At 43.9% G+C, this 5890-nt stretch overlaps 2 non-coding genes across 2 annotated transcripts; both read left to right on the top strand.

Annotated features, from left to right (window-relative positions):
- Nucleotides 1-1315: 1315 nt before the first annotated feature.
- On the top strand, nt 1316-1387 carry TRNAH-GUG (transfer RNA histidin (anticodon GUG)). Its single transcript has one exon. It is a non-coding gene; the product is annotated as a tRNA-His (tRNA).
- A 1037-nt stretch (nt 1388-2424) lies between these two features.
- On the top strand, nt 2425-2496 carry TRNAH-GUG (transfer RNA histidin (anticodon GUG)). Its single transcript has one exon. It is a non-coding gene; the product is annotated as a tRNA-His (tRNA).
- The last annotated feature ends 3394 nt before the right edge of the window (nt 2497-5890 follow it).

Consider the following 5890-nt stretch of genomic DNA (forward strand, 5'->3'; position numbering starts at 1 on the left):
GAAAAAAAAAAATTTCTTTATTTTTTTATTGTCCCTACCTATGGGGGTGACAAAGGGGGGGGGTCATTTATTATTTTTTTTATTTTGATCACTGAGATAGATTATATCTCAGTGATCAAAATGCACTTTGGAACGAATCTGCCGGCCGGCAGATTCGGCGGGCGCACTGCGCATGCGCCCGCCATTTTGGAAGATGGCGGCGCCCGGGAGAAGAAGGACGGGACCACGGCTGGATCGGTAAGTATGATAGGGTGGGGGGGGACCACGGGGGGGGGGGATCGGAGCACGGGGGGGGGGATCGGAGCACGGGGGGGGGAATCGGAGCGCGGGAGGGGTGGAACGGAGCGCGGGGGGCGTGGAACGGAGCACGGGGGGGCTGGAATGGAGCACGGGGGGGTGGAACGGAGCACGGGGGGGGGTGGATCGGAGTGCAGGGGGGGTGATTGGAGCACGGGGGGGTGATTGGAGCACGGGGGGAGCGGGCACGAGCACGGGGGGGGAGCGGAGCACAGGACGGAGGGGAGCCGGAGCAGTGTACCGGCCAGATCGGGGGGGTGGGGGGGCGATCGGAGGGGTGGGGTGGGGGCACACTAGTATTTCCAGCCATGGCCGATGATATTTCAGCATCGGCCATGGCTGGATTGTAATATTTCACCCGTTATAATGGGTGAAATATTACAAATCGCTCTGATTGGCAGTTTCACTTTCAACAGCCAATCAGAGCGATCGTAGCCACGAGGGGGTGAAGCCACCCCCCCTGGGCTAAACTACCACTCCCCCTGTCCCTGCAGATCGGGTGAAATGGGAGTTAACCCTTTCACCCGATCTGCAGGGACGCGATCTTTCCATGACGCCGCATAGGCGTCATGGGTCGGAATGGCACCGACTTTCATGACGCCTACGTGGCGTCATGGGTCGGGAAGGGGTTAATAAAAAAATAAAGTGCTCATGCGCCTGGCAATAAAAATTAATAAACTTATAGTGATTGAAAGACAGGGATAGAGAAATGAGAAAATAATGTATATATACAGAATATATGAAAATTTGTTGCACAATTTAGGGTCCCCCCCCTCCAAAAAAAAAACAACAACAACTTTACAATATTCCTGATTAGCCTGGACATTTTTTTAGCCTTTTCCTACATGGTGGTAGCTGCGCCTCTTTCATATAATCCCATAATGTATTGTGACCAGTATGTAATTATTGCCTGTGCCGCCTCTGCTCCTGGGGAGTGATCACATTAAGCTGTAATGGCTTATACACATCAAAAGATTTCTTTTAACCACAAGTAAGCGAGCAATGCTTCCCACCGGCTGCCGTGATCGTATAGTGGTTAGTACTCTGCGTTGTGGCCGCAGCAACCCCGGTTCGAATCCGGGTCACGGCAAGTTTATGTGTGGTTTTGGTTTTTTTGTTTTTTACTATATAGCTTTATTTAGATTCTTCCCCCCATAGACCATTTTCTTTTTCTTTTTTTTTTTTTTTAAGTTTATTCCTCCCCTTCTTCTTCCAGTCTGGTGTTTCACTGGTTGGGCCCAGTCCTTGTGTCTGCCCTTATTCACACTGAGGTCAACATTGACACATGGTAAGGTTTTAATATTGGACAGTGTAGGACTGTCCCTATCAGAGTTACCTTGATGCGGTGGGATGGCTTTTGTGCTATTTTTTTTTTAATCAAAAAGCAGTATTACTAAAAACTCTGTGTTATTTAAATGCACTTTTGCTTTTTTACTTAGTTACATCAGGGTTTTTGCTTACTTTTTTCTCTTGTAGGTTTTAATGTTTTGTGGCCAATGTGAACATGCGTTTAACCTCTGCATGTGTACCAACTCAAGTTAAGCTCAATTTTTGTGTTTTTTTTTTCTCTGCTTTGTTGCATCCTGTGCAAGCCGGGATGTGGCCTCCCTGTTTCTGAGCTAGAGACTATATAAGGCTTCCCCAGTCTGGTGTTTCACGGGTTGGGCCCAGTCCTTGTGTCTGCCCTTATTCACACTGAGGTCAACATTGACACATGGTAAGGTTTTAATATTAGACAGTGTAGGACTGTCCCTATCAGAGTTACCTTGATGCGGTGGAATGGCTTTTGTGCTATTTTTTTTATCAAAAAGCAGTATTACTAAAAACTCTGTGTTATTTAAATGCACTTTTGCTTTTTTACTTAGTTACATCAGGGTTTTTGCTTACTTTTTTCTCTTGTAGGTTTTAATATTCCTGATTAGCCTGGACATTTTTTAAGCCTTTTCCTACATGGTGGTAGCTGCACCTCTTTCATATAATCCCATAATGTATTGTGACCAACCAGTATGTAATTATTGCCTGTGCCGCCTCTGCTCCTGGGGAGTGATCACATTAAGCTGTAATGGCTTTCACACATCAAAAGATTTATTTTAACCACAAGTAAGCGAGCAATGCTTCCCACCGGCTGCCGTGATCGTATAGTGGTTAGTACTCTGCGTTGTGGCCGCAGCAACCCCGGTTCGAATCCGGGTCACGGCAAGTTTATGTGTGTGTTTTTTTTTTTTCTTTTACTATATAGCTTTATTTACATTCTTCCCCCCATGGACCATTTTCTTTTTCTTTTTTTTAAGTTTATTCCTCCCCTTCTTTCAAGAGCCATAACGTTCTTATTTTTCCATCCCCATTGCCATAGGAGGGCTTGTTTTCACAGGACGACTTCTAATTTTGATATACTAGAAAGCAGGAATAAAATTCCAAATGCACTGAAATTGCAAAAAAAGTGCAATTCCACAATTTTTTTTTTGTTATTTACAATGTTCACTTTATGGCAAAACTAACCTGGCAGTACGATTCCCCAGGTCGGTACGGAGTGTGAGTGCTGATGGATTTACCTGTGATGGGGTCCACGTGTCCTGCGTTGTGACTCGAGTGGATAAATAGGTGATGAACAATGGTGAGGAGGAGACTTTTATAGTGTGGAGGTGGGGGGGATAGGCACCCAGTCATGTGATCGTGATCAGGTGACCACGATCATGTGATGGGGCGTGGTTTCTGAAGGTCCTATGTGAAAAAGCTGAGTGAGTGGTACAAAGGACCTGCGCAGAGTGGATTCATGTATAGGACATGAAGAACGAGATGCATTTATATAGGTGACCAGAGAATAAAAAGGGGAGAAAGGTGGAAAAGGGGAAAGGAACAGTATGGTCTCAAAAAGCAGAATAGAATAATGGAAAGACAAGATGGAAAAAAGGGGGGAAAAAGGGATAAGGGAAACAGATAAAGGGAAGGGACATAACTATCTGTTAATTAGATCATCTATAAAAAAGGAAAAGAGACACCTAATTAGTTCCAAGTATGACTTTGTATACAAAACATCCGAAAAAAACATAAGGTAGGTATTTGAGAAAAAAAATCAAAGCAAAACCTCATATCTCCAGGGTGTGAAATTGTGAATCCAAAAGGACTCGCGTTCCTTAAGTTTTATATTTTCCCAACATATGTCTATGATTCATTGTGGATGACCCTGCTGCCCATTCCAGCCCCTTTCGTTACATTAGGACACTCCATTTCCCAACTTCGATACCAGATCATCGAACATGTACCATTGTCCAGACGGGGTAATGATCGTATTAGCAAACTTAAAGGGAACCTGTCAGCAGGATTGTGCACAGTAACCTACACACAGTGTCAGGTCAGCACCATTATACTGATTACAATGATGCCTTGGTGGATGAAATCCGCCGTGTGCCTCTTTTTTAATCCTCATTTTTAGTTTTGTTTAATGATCTGTTCATGTCCTAAGGCGGGGCTGGTGTATGTGGTGCTCTGATTATATATTCATAATGCAGCCTGCTGACAGGTCACTGCTCCCTCACTGCCCCACCCCCTAGTTTGCATAATGAATATACTAATGTGTGTACTTGAAAAAAAAAGCATGTCACTTCATCAAAATGGCGGCGCCTGCGCACTATCACTTATCAGTTAGCACCTATTATCTTGCTCTGTTAAAAATAAAAAAAATCACCATCAAAATGGCGCCATCAGCTGCGCCTTTCGCATTAACATCTATCGCATGCCGATAGATGCTACTGCACAAGCACCTCCACCCGCTTCTTGTTGCTGCAGCCCAAAAAATTTACACTACAACAAAATGGCAGTGGAGGCGGCGCATGCGCAGTAGCATCTTCAGCAATCAATTCAGTCAGTTTGCGAATGCGCTGCCCACTCTCTTCAGAGCACCAGTGCGTGGGAGCGTGCACACCAAGGAAATCCCCCTGGAGCTAATAACTCAGTCCCCACAGTAAACTATATCTCAACGCTGGAATAATGTGTTCAACCTCAATGTGCCACCAATGTATCTTCACGGCGCTGAGCCCACATCAAAGTCAAAGTCTCCTTGAGACCTCTATGGTAACTAATGATGGCCTGCTGTGAGCGCCCCCCGTGGTCGCCGCTCATAGCAACCCTGCATTTCAGCTACATAGCAGCGATCTGATGATCGCTCCTATGTATCAGAGCCGATCGACTGGTGCCAGTTTCTAGCCTCCCACGGATGCTATTGAAGCATGGCAAAAGTTAAAAAAAATGTTTTTAAAAATATGAAAAAAATAAAAAATATATAAAAGTTTAAATCACCCCCCTTTCGCCCCATCCAAAATAAAACAATAAAAAAAATCAAATCTACACATATTTGGTATCGCCGCATTCAGAATCACCCGATCTATCAATAAAAAAAAAGCATTAACCTGATCGCTAAACGGTGTAGCGAGAAAAAAATTTGAAATGCCAGAATTACGTTTTCTTGGTCGCCGCGACATTGCATTAAAATGCAATAACGTGCGATCAAAAGAACATATCTGCACAAAAGTGGTATCATTAAAAACATCAGCTCGGCATGCAAAAAATAAGCCCTCAACCGACCCCAGATTTTTTTTTAGCAAAGTTTTGAATTTTTTTTCACCACTTAGATAAAAAATAACCTAGTCATTTTAGGTGTCTATGAACTTCTAATGACCTGGAGAATCATAATGGCAGCTCAGTTTTAGCATTCAGTGAACCTAGCGAAAAAGCCAATCAAAAAAACTAGTGTGGGATTGCACTTTTTTTGCAATTTCACCGCACTTGGAATTTTTTTACCATTTTCTAGTACAAGACATGGTAAAACCAATGGTGTCGTTCAAAAGTACAACTCGTCCTGCAAAAAATAAGCCCTCACATGGCCATATTGACGGAAAAATAACAAAGTTTTTTTTTTATTCAAATAAATTTTTATTAAGAATAACAAGGCAATTAAAATGTTACATTTACATTTTCAATATAGAGTATTTCCCCCCCCCCTTCAAACAGCCCCCTTCGATCCCAAAGCCCCCCACCCCCACCCCACAAAGCAGCTCATCTTGTTAATTACCACCATAATTAAAACAATAGAGTATCTAATCCCTCAACCATTCGTATAAGCCACACTTCACATTACTATCCCATAGCAATCCATGGAGACCACATTTTACTGAACGTTTCAGTTTAAAAATAACAAAGTTATGGCTCTGGGAAAGAGGGGAGCGAAAAACGAAAACGCAAAAACGAAAAAGGGCCACGTATTGAAGGGGTTAAATATAGAATTAATATTACTTTCCAGGATGTCTGCATAATGAGATAGTAATAGGGTAAAGGGGGCCATACATAGAAATATAGGCATGAGACGGCCATGCATACCAGGATAGGGATGAGGGGTCCCTGCATACCAGGATAGGGATAAAGGGGCCATGCATACCAGAATGGGGATGAGGGGACCATGCATACTAGCATGGGGATGAGGGTACCATACATACCAGGATGGGGATGAGGGGACCATGCATACTAGGATGGGGACGAGGGGACCATGCATACCAGGATGGGGACGAGGGGACCACGCATACCAGGATAGGGAAGGGTG

This window comes from Ranitomeya imitator, chromosome 2, assembly GCF_032444005.1.
Source record: "Ranitomeya imitator isolate aRanImi1 chromosome 2, aRanImi1.pri, whole genome shotgun sequence".
NCBI lineage: Eukaryota > Metazoa > Chordata > Amphibia > Anura > Dendrobatidae > Ranitomeya > Ranitomeya imitator.